Source organism: Loxodonta africana, chromosome 6, assembly GCF_030014295.1.
Source record: "Loxodonta africana isolate mLoxAfr1 chromosome 6, mLoxAfr1.hap2, whole genome shotgun sequence".
NCBI lineage: Eukaryota > Metazoa > Chordata > Mammalia > Proboscidea > Elephantidae > Loxodonta > Loxodonta africana.
Genome location: NC_087347.1, coordinates 134189790 through 134206180, shown reverse-complemented (window position 1 = coordinate 134206180; position 16391 = coordinate 134189790). Strand labels below are relative to the sequence as shown.

The 16391-nt window shown below is 40.5% G+C and overlaps 1 protein-coding gene across 2 annotated transcripts in view; it reads left to right on the top strand.

The window, feature by feature from the left end:
- CNTNAP5 (contactin associated protein family member 5) overlaps positions 1-16391 on the top strand; it is a 1181085-nt gene that overhangs the window by 304208 nt on the left and 860486 nt on the right. The window lies entirely within an intron of this gene.

Genomic DNA, 16391 nt, shown 5'->3' with positions numbered 1-16391 from the left:
CAATGACAGGGCTGCAAGATACATAAAACAAACTCTACCAACATTGAAAAGTGAGATAACTCCACAATAATAGTAGGAGACTTCAACACACCACTTTCGGTGAAGGACAGGACATCCAGAAAGAAGCTCAGTAAACACACGGAAGATCTAAATGCCACAATAAACCAACTTGACATCACAGACGTATACAGAACACTCCACCCAACAGCAATCAAGTATACTTCCTTTTCTATGTACAAGGAAGATTCTCTAGAATAGACCACATATTATTAGGTCTTAAAGTAAGTGTTAGCAGAATCCAAAACATTGAAATATTACAAAACATCTTCTCTGACCACAAGGCCATAAAAGTAGAAATGAATAACAGAAAAAGCAGGGAAAAGAAATCAAACACTTGGAAACTGAACAATACCCTGCTCAAAAAAGACTGGATTATATAAGACATAAGACATTAAGGATGGAATAAAGAAATTCATAGAACCCAATGAGAATGAAAACACTTCCTATCAGAACCTTTGGGACACTGGGAAAGCAGTGATCAGAGATCAATTTATATCAATAAATGCACACATAAAAAAAGAAGAAAGGGCGAAAATCAAAGAATTATCCCTACAACTTGAACATATACAAAGACAGCAACAAAAGAAACCCACAGGCACCAGAAGAAAACAAATAATAAAAATGAGAGCAGAACTAAATGAAATAAAAAAAAAAAAAAAAAAAATGAAATAGAGAACAGAAAATCCATGGAAAGAATTAAGACCAAAAGCCGGTTCTTTGAAAAAAATCAACAACATTGATAAGTTAAACTGACAAAAGAAAAACAGGAGAGGAAGCAAATAACCCAAATAAGAAATGAGAGGGGCGATATTGCAACAGACCCAACTGAAATTAAAAGAATCATATCAGATTACTATCAAAAATTGTACTCTAACAAATTTGAAAACCTAAAAGAAATGGATGAATTCCTAGAAACACACTACCTACCTGAACTAACACAAACAGAGGTAGAACAACTAACTAGACCAAAACAAAAGAAGATATTGGAAAGGTAATCAAAAAACTCCCAACAAAAAAAAAGCACTGGTCCAGACAGCTTCACTGCAGAGTTCTACCAAACTTTCAGAGAACAGTTAACACCACTAATCCTAAAAGTATTTCAGAGCACAGAAAATGTTGGAATACTCCAAAACTCATTCTATGAACCCACCATATCCCTGATACCAAAACCAGGTAAAGATACCACAAAAAAAGAAAATTACAGGCCTATATCCCTCATGAACTTAGATGCAAAAATCCTCAACAAAATTCTAGCCAATAGAATTCAACAACACATCAAAAAAATAATTCACCATGACCAAGTGGGATTCATACGAGGTATGCAGGGATGGTTCAATATTAGAAAAACAATTAATGTAATCCACCACATAAATAAAACAAAAGACAAGAATCACATGGTTTTATCAATTGATAGAGAAAAGGCATTTGACAAAGCTCAACACCCATTCATGATAAAAACTCTCAGCAAAATAGGAATAGAAGGAAAATTCCTCAACATAATAAAGGGCATTTATACAAAACCAACAGCCAACATCACCCTAAGTGGTGAGATCCTGAAAGCATCCCCCTTGAGATCGGGAACCAAAGATGCCCTTTATCACTGCTCTTATTCAACATTGTGTTGGAGGTCCTAGCCAGAGCAATTAGGCTAGATAAAGTAATAAAGTTCATCCAGACTGGCAAGGAAGAAGTAAAAGTATCACTATTTGCAGATGATATGATCTTATGCACAGGAAACCCTAAAGAATCCTCAAGAAAGCTACTGAAACTAATAGAAGAGTTCAGCAGAGTATCGGGATGCAAGATAAACATATAAAAATCACTTGGATTCCTCTACACAAACAAAAAACAAAATCAAAGAGGAAATCAAATCAATACCATTTACAGTAGCCCCCAAGAAGATAAAATACTTAGGAATAAATCTTACCAGAGATGTAAAAGACTTATACAAAGAAAACTACAAAACACTCCTGCAAGAAACCGAAAGAGACCTTCATAAGTGGAAAAATATACCTTGCTCATGGATAGGAAGGCTTGACATTATAAAAATGTCTATTCCACCAAAGCTGTCTATAGATTTAATGCAATTCAGATCCAAATTCTAACAACACCCTCTAATGAGATGGAGAAACAGATCACCAACTTCATATGGAAGGGAAAGAGGCCCCGGATAAGCAAAGCATTTCTGAAAGAAGAGCAAAGTGGGAGGCTTTACTCTACCTTATTTTAGGATCTGTTATACCACCACAGTAGTCAAAACAGCCTGGTACTGGTACAACAACAGATACATAGACCAACGGAACAGAATTGAGAATCCAGACATAAATCCATCTGCATCTGAGTGGTTGATATTTGACAAACGCCCCAAAACAGTTAAGTGGGCAAAAGACAGTCTTTTTAACAAGTGGTGCTGGCATAACTGGATATCCATCTGCAAAAAAAATGAAACAAGACACATAACTCACTCCATGCACAAAAATGTGCTCAAAGTGGATCAAAGATGTAAATATAAAATACATAACGATAAAGATTATGGAAAACATAGGGACAACACTAGAAGCCCTAATACATGGCATAAACAGTATATAGAACATTACTAATAATGAAGAAGAAAAACTATATAACTGGGAGCTCCTAAAAATCAAACACCTATGCTCATCCAAAGACTTCACTAAAAGAGTAAAAAGACTACCTACAGACTTGGAAAAAGTTTTTATCTATGATATTTCTGATCAGTGCCTGATCTCTAAATCTACATGATACTGCAAAAACTCAACTACAAAAAGACAAATAACCCAATTAAAAAATGGGCAAAAGATATGAATAGACACTTCACTAAAGAAGACATTCAGATAGCTAACAGATATATGAGGAAATGCTCATGATCATTAGCTATTAGAGAAATGCAGATCAAAACTACAATGAGATTTCATCTCACTTCAACAAAAAGGCTGGCATTAATCCAAAAAACACAAAGTAGTAAATGTTGAAGAGGCTGTGGAGAGATTGGAACACTTCTACACTGCTGGTGGGAATGTCAAATGGTACAACCACTTTGGAAATTGATTTGGCACTTCCTTAAAAAGCTAGAAATAGAACTACCATGCGATCCAGCAATCCCACTAATTGTAATATATCCTAGAGAAGTAAGAGCCTTTACATGAACAGATATATGCACACCCATGTTTATTGCAGCACTGTTTACAATAGCAAAAAGATGGAACCAACCAAGGTGTCCATCAACGGATGAATGGATAAATAAATTATGGTATATTCACGCAATGGAATACTATGCATTGATAAAGAACAGTGATGAATCTGTGAAACATTTCATAACACGGAGGAATCCAGAAGGCTTTATGCTGAGTAAAATTAGTCAGTTGCAAAAGGACAAATATTGTATAAGACCACTATTATTAGAACTCGTGAAATAGTTTAAACAGAAGAAAATATTCTTTCATGGTTACGTAAATGGAGAGAGAGGGAGGGTGGGAGAGGCGTATTCACTAATTAGATAGTAGATAGGAAGTACTTTAGGTGATGGAAAAGACAACACACAATACAGGAAAGGTCAGCACAATTGGACTAAACCAAAAGCAAAGAAGTTCCCTGAATAAACTGAATGCTTCGAAGGCCAGCATAGCAGGGGTGCCGGGTTTGGGGACCATGGTTTCAGGCGGCATCTAAATCAATTGGCATAATAAAATCTATTAAGAAAACATTCTGCATCCCACTTTATAAAGTGGCATCTGGGGTCTTAAATGCTAGCAAGCGGCCATTTAAAATGCATCAATTGATCTCAACCCACCTGGACCAAAGGAGAATGAAGAATACCGAGAACATAAGGTAAATACAAGCCCAAGAGACAGAAAGGTTCACATAATCCAGAGACTACATCAGCCTGAGTCCAGAAGAACTAGATGGTGCCCAGTGATGAGTGTCCTGACAGGTAACGCAACAGAGAACCCCTGAGGGATCAGGAGAGCAGTGGGATGCAGGCCCAAAATTCTTGTAAAAAGACCAGACTTAATGGTCAGACTGAGACTAGAAGGACCCCAGTGGTAATGGCCCCCAGACCTTCTATTGGCCCAGGACAGGAACCATTCCCAAAGCCAACTGTTCAGACACGGATTGGACTGGACAATGGGATGGAGTGTGATGCTGGTGGGGAGTGAGGTTCTTGTATCAGGTGGACACTTGAAACTATGTTGGCATCTCCTTCTTGGTGGGGAGATGAGAGGGTAGAGTGGGTTAGAATCTGGCAAAATGGACACAAAGAGAGAGTGGAAGGAGGTAGTGGGCTGTCTCATTAGGGGGAGAGCACTTGGGAGTATGCAGCAAGGTGTACATATGTTTTTGTGTGAGAGACTGACTTGATTTGTTAACTTGCACTTAAAGCACAATAAAAATTAAATAAATTCATGACAACAACAACAACAAAAAATTGATCAGTTGGTTTATCTCCAGTTGGCCATTTATACAACCATGTGCCTTACTTTATTTAGAGGATCCCTGCATATAATAGATGGCAAAATACGGTTGCATCAAAACCTGCAAGTGTTTAGACGGTGGACCCAATCCAAGGAGAGGACACTTCAGCCAAAACTTTCAACTCTTTAATTCAGGGTCTGGGTGGCTTTCACTTGTGGAAACGTTAGGGATTTTGACCAACTCTGAAGTTGATGTTACTTTACTTAAGGCATGATTTACCCCCCAAATTCAACAATTTAGGCTGTTTAAAATGAGGGAGATTTTAGTAGTTTTCTTCTCTGGGCTGGTTAGGCTGAATCTTAATTTAGAAGATTGTATTTAGGTATAAGTTCCATAGGTGGTGCAAACAGTTTGTGCTCCACTCCCAACCTAAAACTTTGGCGGTTCATACCCACCCAGCCATACTGTGGAACACAGCCCTGACGATCCTGCTTCAGTTAAGATTACATCCAGAAAACCCTATGGAACAGTCCTGCTATGCATGCATGGGTCACTATGAGTCAGAATGACTTAATGGCATCTAACAACAACAACATCTTTAAAGAATAATACAGATGATGAGTACATATCCAGGGGAAAAGGACTAGAGAGTAAACACATTAAAAACTAAGGTCATATGAAAAGAATGAAAAAAATTTAAAGATGTTCAATCTGAATATTGTTTCTCCAATTGCATTTGGAAGACATGATATGAGGCTTCAATGACAAAAATAAGATGTAGGTGAGCAGGGGATTCATGAAGCAACAGCTGGACAGACCACCTGCAATGCAGGGTTGTACAGACATTAGATCGGTGAGTTGAACTGCCCTTTAAGGCCCTTCCAGCCTTGAGATTCTGTGACAAAATAGCCTTCTTCCACAACCACTTATAAAATTTCATTTTCTGAAACTGCACCAAGAACAGACTGCTTTTAAACACGTCAGTAAATGGGAAGGTTTATACTTTAACCTGGGGATGATCTTTCCATAAATAATCAACAAGGCACATCACCGTGCAAGGCAAGGTCGACCTCAGCACTTTTTTCCCGGCTTCATGGAGTTATATCTGAAGACTGGAAAACCCAAGCCCTCTTTGGCCTTGGGCAAGGAAATCTTTATTGATTGCACTTGTCATGAGTAATCTTCAGCCAAAGGAGAGAAACCATAGGAATCCTATAAACTGCAAGTCCTGGTTTTGCATTTGCTATCTTTTCAAAGTGGATAAAACATTGAGAAAGTCTGCAGACACCTAAACACCCTGTATGTTTATCCCTGTCTCCAACAAATCTCAACATTTATTCCTTATATGTCTGATTGGGCAAGTCAATTCTCATTAATTTTTGGCTCCAAGAGATTTACTCTAATACATATTAACACGAATATTGAGCCAACCATTCTTTTTATTATGATGATGATATTTATCAAAATGACTGTAGTACATCAGTTAGAAATAGTTTTTCTGTAGTAAGAGTAGCTTTAACAGTAAAAACCAAAGGAATGCCATTGAGTCAATTCCAACTCATAGCAACCCTATAGAACAGAGTAGAGCTGCCCCATAGGGTTTCCAAAGAGTGCCTGGCAGACTCAAACTGCTTGGAATTTAAGCTGTAGTCCTTAACAGTAGAGCTTTACCAGTAGAGGGGGATTTATTGTCTTTTGAAGGAGAAACGCAGTGGCGGACAGTCCAGGGTGGCCCAGCATATATCAAGTAATCACCAAGTGCAGGAGCTGGATTTGAATCCAGGTTCATCTGAGGCCAGAGCCTGTGCTTCTCAACCCCCATCACGTTGATTTACCACAGGGGCATTGTCAGCAAGCACGTCCTTCTATAACTGACCTGGTTGCCTTCCTGCCAAGAGTCCCTGTGCTCCTAGCAGAGAAGGGCTCTGTGCAGGGCTCAGCTTCTGCTCCCATTGCGTCTAGCTGTCACTGGCACTTCAGCCCCTAGTGAGTAACGGCAGCATCTTCACCTCCATGTGATTAGTCTTAAGAAAACTGAAGGAAATTTTAGGGCTGAGATGGCATTTTCAGAAATAGAGATGAAGCCAATCATTAAGTTAGATGGGGTAATCTGATCATCAGATTTCCCCCAAATATTCAAGATCATCAGGCCTAATAGACCCAATGCTATATTTAAGGATGAACTGTGAAAATAACAAGTTCGTAATGAGGCACAAGCAGATTCTACTCATTTAATTAATTCCCACCAAAAGAATCACAGATTATTTTCAAAAGGAAAAATACTGAAAAAATGTTTTAATCCAATGGAAGTGTAAGACATTAACTCCTACAGAGCAGTAATACAAACAGTCTTTGGAAAACACTTAATTTTGTCTAATTATTCATTATAGTCAACTTTATATAGAAATGATAGAATCTTAACACCCAGGTAGGTGACCATGTATTTTCATATCTGTCCACACTCAAAACAAAGCCCTGGACAGGCAGTGGCTTCATTTTCTACAAACCAGGAGAAATTTTGAGCAAACAGGCATCAAGTGGATGAGGCAGCACCTTAACTAAGTGATCAAAAAGTTTAAGGCAATGGAAAATGGTTTCATCAACTCATCATCCCATCCCAAGCCTTGATTTCTGACGGCGTACATTTAACAAAGAGCCCGTACTAAGTGGGAGAGGTTTATACCCTCATACCTATACAGAAATACAGTTGGTTTCTATTTCTTCAGTTTACCAAGGTTAAATGACCCCCTTTCAGCCTCTTTTTGATGCTCCACTTTCTTTCTTTCTTAAGTTCTGTATGTAGAAACGTGTGCATCCTTAAAGAATGCTCCTAACATAATTTACTATTGGTCTAATTTGTGTGTCAGCATACCATATATATAAAGTTTGCTTCCAACTATTCATTCACTTTTATACTAAATATTTACTAAACACCCACAAGGTGTCAATAGTTTGGCATCATTCTCTCTGAAGAACTGAAAAAGATTCTGGAAGCATCCTTATCTGCTGTCCCATAACCCCGATAGAGATAAAACTAGGATGACTATGTATATTTGGTGTTTCCTTGGACAGTCCTGGTTTACACCAGTGTCTTGTCATAGTAGTGACACCTTTCATCTCAAGTGTCCTAGTTCAGAGGATACATTTTATGGTTATTGTAGTCAAAATCGTAGGAAAGATGGTTTCTTAAGCTGGTTTCACGTCAGTGTGCCTTCTGGTTTACGATATTCGGTCTCCAAGAAACTTGAGATCTCGTGGTCTGACAAGGTAGTACCATTGCTCACTTATGGAACCCAGTTTCAACACCCACCAGAAAAGATCTCAACCTCTTAGAATGCTCTGTGTAGTATTAGATTGTGTAATAGAAGTAATAATCGTTACTTTTTTTTTTTTTTTTTATGTATTGACAGAATAGTCAATATAGTGCCAGACACTGGGCTAAGGGCCCTTGACCATTATCAAACCCTCAGCAAACACCGTATAGCATGAGTACATTTATTTCCATTTTCTTGGTGAAGACACTGAAGTCCAGATAGGTGAAAAGAACTGCACAGGAAACCCAACAGTATTCTCACTGGACCTGAACATGGGATGATGTATGTGGATTCACTATAGAAAGCAATGTTATTTATAAATTGCACAGCTCACTTGACTGTGGATATTTTGAGAGAATGAGCTGGGACAGAGGGAGAGGCAGGAGTCACAATCTCCCATCTGATGACCAGGAGTGGTTCCCCTCCCCGCCCCCGCTCTGGTGAGACCTGTTGGATTCAGGGACACCACCTTTAATTTTCTCCCACCATCCACACTCCAACCTCCTTTCTTCCACCCTCTCCAACCCCAATATACACTGATCATTTGTCACCAAAATACAATGTGTATTGTCTCAGGCCTTTCAGCCTCCCAGCATTACTCTTTACTTAATATTCAAACAGCTACTTAAGCATCCATCGAGCACCTCCTTGTAGAAAATTTAGTTTTGTACCTATTTCTGAGAATTCCTGACTGTTATCTTTAGCCTCTTACTCTCACTGAAGCCTCGCAGCCCCCTTTTCTCTGAATACTTTGCACTACCTTGCCACCATCACTCCATGTTGCTCAGCCTGTTGTGATATTCTCCACATCCAAATTGGGCAGAGAGTCCCCTCTCTTCTGTTCCTGACAACACCACGCATATAAGGTGACTGTTATATCCAGTAAGCTTTCCCTGAAGCTTTGGTGACAACGGAGAGGGATCACAGCACCTAAGGGAAGACTGGATGTCACTCCCTGATACTTCATCAGCTCTTCTCCAGCTCTGGATGTCTAACAGGCCTCTCTTGTCCTAGGGCTTAGCCTCCTGCAAATACCTTGTCTTTAAACCAAGCACTTCTAGTGTCCGATCTTTTTTACAACATTGAGATCCAGGAAAAACATGTTTTGATTTTATCCACTGTTATTACACAATTCTAAAGTGAAATAAAACACAAAATCCCTCTATATCAGAACAATCTCATCATGCAAAGGAAGGCACCCTTCTTCTGTTTCTGTACCCCGTGGTTTACCTGCCTTACCATAACCAACATATTCACTGATGAGTTTTCGTAAACAAAGAACACACTCTCTCTCTGCTGCCACTCTAGAATATGGAAATGTTCCATTCTGTTTTTAATCTAACAATGTTCTTCTAATGATAGAAATGAAGTAGTTTTAATTAATAACTAAACATTTATTTATCGAGCACCTATATTGGCCCAGCAATGTAGGGGAGATTATAGGGCTGTAATTAAAGGTCCCTGGGTGGCACAAAAGTTTTACACTATCTACTAACCAAAAGGTTGAAAGTTCAAATCCAACCAGAGGTGCTGCAGAAGAAAGGCCTGGGTACCTCCTTCCATAAGTTTACATTCACTGAAAACCTTACGGAGTACAGTTCTACTCCAAAACACGTGGGCTTCCCATGTGTTATAATTGACTCTATGGCAACATTTTTTTTTCTTTTTAAGCAGCATAATATATGGATCCTCAAGGAGCTTGAAAGTCAGTTGAAAAAAGCAAACTCTTAAAAAACAGTTGAAAAGGCAAAAGAGGGTAAAAACCTTAGGTCTTCCTTTCACACCTTTTCTTTCTACCTAATTAGAGGAAACTGGTTTAAAGAGCAAAAATTCTTTAAAAAAAATATAAAAAATACATATATATTTGTGTATACACATGTACATATATATATAATTTTAAGCAAATTAATTGAAATACATTTTATGATTATTTCTCCAACTTATCTTTGGTACGTGGTGACAACCAGAGATTTTGTAAAAACAGTATTTTTTATCTCTTTTTTTTTAATTGTGTTTTAAGGGAAAGTTTACAATTAAAGTCTGTTTCTCATACAAAAACATACACACATGGCTATGTGACCCTAGTTGCTCTCCTTACAATGTGACAACACACTTCTTCTCTCCACCCTGTATTTCCCATGTCCATTCAACCAGCTCCTGTCTCCCTCTGCCTTCTCATCTTGCCTCCAGACAGAAGCTGCCCACATAGACTCGTGTGTCTACTTGAGCTAAGAAGCACACTCCTCAGCAGTATCATTTTATGTCTTATAGTCCAGTCTAATCTTTGTCTGAAGCATTGGGTTCTGGAATGATTTTAGTTTTGGGCTTTTAGAGTTCAGGGGTGATGGCCTCTGAGGTCCCTCCAGTCTCAGTGAGGCAATTAAGTCTGGTCTTTTTACTAGAATTTGAGGTCTGCATCCCACTGTTCTGCTCCATCAGAAATTCTCTGTTTTGTTCCCTCTCAGGGAAGTCATTGGTGGTAGTTGGGTACCATCTAGTTCTTCTGGTCTCAGGCTGATGGACTCTCTGGTTTATATGGCCCTTTCTGTCTCTTGGGCTCATAATTACCTTGTGTCCTTGGTGTTCTTCATTCTCCTTTGTTCCAGGTTGATGAGACCAGTTGATGCATCTTAGATGGCTGCTTGGTAGCGTTTAAGACCCCAGATGCCACTCACCAAAGTGGGATGCAGAACATTTTCTTAATACACTTTGTTATGCCAATTGACCTAGATGTCCTCTGAAACCATGGTCTCCATACCCCTGCCCCTGCTACTCTCTCCCTTGAAGTGTTTGGTTGTATTCTAGAAACTTCTTAGTTTTGGTTTAGACCAGTTGTGCTGAATTCCCCTGTATTGTGTGTTGACCTTCCCTTCGCCTAAAATAATTCTTGACTACTACCTAGTTAGTGAATACCCCTCTCCCTCCCTCTCCACACTCGTAACCAAGAAAGAATATTTTCTTCTGTTAAAAACAGTATTTTAATTTGTTGTTCTGTGAACTATGTTATTGAATTCTGCCAATGCAGAGAGCATAGCCCGTCATCAGTTTACCATGGAAAGTTTAGGATGATTTTTTCTTTTTTTCTCAATAAGACATATTATTTTGTTTTGTTTTTTATGTATGGAGTTATTTAAAAATACTACTTTCTCTATAAAGCAGTATCATGCTGCAGGTCAGCCTCAAGGAAAAGCCAACTAATAGAGGAAACTTGGCAAACGTGGATTCTCCCGGGACCAATTAGATTAGAATAGGAGAAACAGACCTTTGCTTTCTTTCTTCAGTAGTGTTTTCACAGACCAGCTGCAGGGCTGTGGCTGACCAAGTATGGAAGCCAGATGAGAACTCTTAAATAAGTAAGTGAAAAGCATCTTTTACAGTTCAATTTCCCCAAGCTCATGTCAAATAGCTGACTCCTTCAGTCACCAGCTCGAGAAGCCCCCTCACACTCTCACGTAATCCCGCCCAGGACCCCTCTAGCAACATTTGTCTATGAGCAGGGTACCCTTCCAGCTCCCTCTTCTCTCCTATTTTCTGAAGGTGAATCTGCAGTCCACCATGTTTAAGATGCAAAGACTCCAGGAAATATGGTTTTCAGGCTTTCAAGTCAGGGATGCCGTAAAGCCTGATGAATCACACATTAGAGATACCAGCAAGCATGAGCATTCAGCTGAGTCAGAATCAACTGGATGGCAACTAACAACGACACGGGCAAAAAGCATTTTAAGGGCAAATAAAAGGCTTTGAAATCAGATACACATGTGTGTTCAAATCCCAGGTTTTCAGTACATTAGTTGTGTATCTTGGGCTCACATTTAGCTACTATAATCCTCAGTTTATTTACTTCTGCTGTTGCTAGTTGTGGTCCAGCTGGCTCCAACTCATGCCAACCTTGCCTATTAAAAAAAAATTTTTTGCCTAGTCCTGCACCATTTCCATGATCACTGGCGTATTTGAGTTCATTGTTATGGCCATTGTGTTAATCCATCTCATTGAGGATGTCCCTCACCCTTGCTGGTGCTCCACTTTACCAAAAATTATGCCATTCTCCAGAGATCAGTCCCTCCTGGTGATGCATCTCAGACAACATTCTGTGATCTATAGGGTTTTCATTGGCTAATTTTTGGAAATAGATTTCCAGGCCTTTTTTCCTTGCCTGTCTCAGCCTGGAAGCTCCAAGGAAACCTGTCTACCATGGATGACCCTGCTGGTATCTGAAATACTGTGGCATATCTTTCAACATCATAGCAACACACAAGCCACCACAGTGTAACCAACTGACAGATCGATGGAGGTTACTTATTTCTGGAACAGAATTAACACTGGGTTCTGAGATAGAGAACTGATGGGTATAAGACAGCAGGTGTTCAGGAAGCCACGGGCACATGGTTGAAATGCAAATGGCATACATAGCTGGGGTTATTCTCCTTGATTAACCTTTGGAATTGTCTGTGATGGATACTGCATGTCAGGCACACAAGAGATTGTTCAAGGCCAGTCTTCTCTGACTGGGTCAAATCCCTCGGACATATAAACGCATGACACCACGTATCTTTCCTCAATTTGTCACTAGTGAAATTTCCTGCGTATTTGTGTACATAGGTAAAATGCGTCTCTCCTACCAGACTGTAAACTCCGTGAGGGCTGGAACCCGCTCTTCTTTTGCATTGGCCTTACCATTCCCTGGGTAATCACCATGCCTGGCACCTAACTGGCACAAAGCAGATGCTGATTAAATTTCTCAACCCCACAAAAATAAGGTTATCCCATTTTGCAGGTGAGGAAGATGAGGCTAAAAAAACAATTTCTTAAAGTCACATCGGTACTAAATGGAGAAGCTGAGATTGAGAACTCACAGTGTTTCTCTAAAGCCTGTACAGTTTCTATTATGATGGATAATACTGCATTATTACACACTTTTTATGGATGAAAAACAGTTGCTTAGAGAAGGTTGAATATCTTTCCCAGTAAGATACTTGCAGAGCTAGGACTCAGGCTCAGGTCTCCAATCCGATGTCCAGGGCTCCTTCCCTATACTCTGCTGCCTGTTCATTGTAAAAGTCTTCCTCAGATATTCCTGGAAGCTGTCCTGTCTCCTGGCTGCCCAGGAGCTGCTTGACCCAGGCAGGAGTAATTCTTCCCCAATAAACTCTGGGAGTCAGTCCTGCCAGAGTCGTGGTTTGATGTTGGTTAGGGAGGTAGTTTTCAGCTGCCACCTGTTTGCATCATCCGATTTTTGCCAGAGAACATTACCTCTATTTCTGACAGGCAGCCAGAACTTTTTATTATGTGGAAGTGGACCTCGAAATCCACCACAATGGAGTGTGGGGGCATGGCACTGTCAGGAGTTTAAGTAAAAGAGGTGGCAAGTATGGCCAACTTGAGAGCAGAGAGGTGAGCAGTCTGAGCATCCTGGCTACTGGGGCAGGGCTAGCAGTGCTGCTGCTGGAGAGGGCTCAGCTCACAGTGTCTTTGGAGCCTGGATGTGGGCTCTGTGAGTCATGGGCTCTTGTAAGCCTGGTAGGGTCCAGGCTTCAGACAGCAATGCAACTTTTGGATGCAATTTTTTCAACCTGCTGAGTGAAATAAATTAGGGAATCAAGAGGCCTTGATGATATTCATTTTTGCTGGGAAGTTTTCCTTTGCCCATTGCGAATGGAAGAGGAGCCAGCTCAGCACCTGAACTTAACTTCTATTCAATGCTGGAATGCAGCAGTACAGACGGAACTGTGAGCATAATGAAATATTTCCTTACCAATGAGTAAAATACCCAAGCTATCCAATTAGTCCCATAACTTTGTATCCTAAGACCTAGCCTGTCTTAGTCCAGAAGCTCCAGTGAAAAACCTGTCTATGATGGGTGACCCTGCTGGTATTTATTTGAAATATGGACAGCATAACTTCCAGCATCATAGTAACAGAGAAGTCACCACAGTACAGCAAACTGACCAGCTAGGAAGAAAGGCCTGGCAACCTACTTCTGAAAATTAACGAAGAAAACCCTATGGATCAAAACAGAATATTTTCCAATGGACTTAAATACACCAATGACAAGGAGATGGTGAAGGACCAGCAACATTTCATTCTGTTACATTTAAGGCTGGGATGAGTAGTAACTGACTTGATGGCAACTGACAGCAACAACAAATTTATGGCCATCCACACACCTCCTCAGGGTTCTGAATCTTCCCACGATCAGGCAGTTAAAAGTATGGCAGGGAGCTTCCATGACCCGTGTAGAAACCAGTTCCCCAAGCCATGGCACCAACACCCTGTTGAGTATTTTAAATTCTATCTCCAAGCCTATTGGAGCACTTAGAACACAATTGACATTGCTTTGACTTACCTGGCTCTCCCACTAGATTATCAACTTCTTGAGGGCGGAAACTATTTTTTCAGCCCTTTAGCCCTAGCCCCATCATATGCTCTCAAGATACAGACAAGCTGCTTTTCAGTACTTGTTTGCTATTCTGAAGCAGATTACTGGTTGGTGTGTAAATACACATTCAACGGTGTGGATGTATGTGTGTGTGTTTGGGTGTGTATGTTTCTTCCAGGGCCATGACTATTTTTAGCTTGTAAGCTCACAGGCAGAGTTTCCTTTGTTGACCATTATTATCCAAATCATCCCTCAGCACTGAGCTTTTGTAATACCCTTGTCAATGCAGCTTCACATGAGTTCCCCCAGCTAGTTTCATGAACCATGGGCACCTTGGAGGCTTCCCCCTCTGCTGACAGTCCTGGGAGTATCTGGAACTTTGGTTAAGCTATCTTCTCACAGAGTTATCTTAAGAAGTGAAATCGACTATGGTGCAAATGGTTGTTCTTGGCCAATAACTGACAGGTTGGCAGTTCAAATCTACCCAGTGGTGCTGGAGAAGAAAGGCATGGTGATTTACTTTAATTAAGATTTTAGCCATTGAAAACTCTGTGGCGTGCAGCTCTACTCTGATATACATGTGGTTGCCATGAGTCAAAATCAACTCCATGGCAGCAGGTTTGGTTTTGTGGTTTACATACTGTATATACAGGGCAGGGGTGGTTCGGTAGTAGAATTCTCACATTCCATGTGGGAGACTTGGGTCTGAATCCTGTCCAACACACCTCAAGCACAGCCACCATCAGTTTGTCAGTGGGGGCTTGTGTGTTGCTATGATGCTAAATAGGTTCAGCAGAGCTTCCAGGCTAATTGGGACTAGAAAGAAAGGCCTGGTAATCTACTTCCAAAAATCAACCAGTGAAAACCCTATGGATCACAACCATCTGACCCTTTGTGCATGAGATCATCATGAGTTGGGGGCCAACTCCATGGCTGCTCACCACAGGAATATACATTAAACGTTAGGGCAATAGCTATCTTCTCACAGAGTTATCTTAAGAAGTGAAATTGACTTAAAATGATTTAAAATCAGTGGTCAAATTTTTCATGTTGGCTTTCATCTCACCCACAATTTTGAACTTTGTGCCCATTCCGTATTCTCACAGATGCAATCCTGGGTGAGAAACTTCAAAACTGTGAGAAACTGTCTCAAGTGTTCACAATTTTCCCAGAATGTCGTAAAATGCAGTGAGTTTGGGCTGTATTAAGATCTCATTCAGAGACCTTTTCATCACGAATAATAGAGTACATTGTGATTAACAATATGCTTATTTAGTCAATACTTATTATCGATTGGTTTCCCAGGATATGGTAGGCACTTTAAATACATGGCCTTTTATTTGTATTACAATCCTCTTAACTAGACATTCTTATCCCCATTTTATCTATGAGGAAATCAAAAGCCAGAGAGGTTAAAAAATGTCCCCAAGGCTACTGAGCTGCTAATTGGTGGTTCTGGGATTCAGCTGGAGTCGCCTTGGCTGCAGGCTTCCAATGCCTTTCCCTTGATGGTGTCATCTCCCTCATTCCCCACTGACTTGAGCCTTCTCTGGAACAGGCTGCTGCTTCCCTCAGCACATGCTCGGCCTCAGAAGCAGGCACAATGCCCTCACTGTTACATTCTGGACCAGGAGTTGTAGCATTGTGTAACGTGATAAAATTATTTGGGGAGCTTTAAAAATTATTGATGCTAGGTCCCACTTCAGATCTTCTGACTTAATTGGTATGAAGTGAGGCCTGGGCACCTGGATTTTAAAAAGTGTTCTGGCAATTTGAATGTGCAGTGAATTTAGGACCACTGTTCTAGGGCAGCGTTCCTCAAATTTAATCTGCATGTGCATTTCCTGGGTTTGTTCAAAGCCGACTCTGGCTCAGTAGGACTGGGTTGGGCCTAAGTTTCTGCATTTCCAGAGTCCCCATTTGGTGCTAAAGCTGCTGGTCCACAAAGCACTTTGTGTAACAATGCCCAGAGTGCCCATGGCTTCTCCGCACAGCTGACCCAGTCTTCTCTGTTCCAGTTTGCCCTCCTACTGAGAGAAATTCTTCAGTCCAGGGGTTGCGCTGTGGTTTCTGCTTAGCTGCTATATTTCAACAGACCTGGTAAATCATCTGAACCCTGTGAGCTGAGTGGAACAGAGGTTGGCATGTAATAGAGTCCAGGTCACAAGTTCAGTGCCCAAGTTGAATGCCCACAGGGACCAGTTAACACT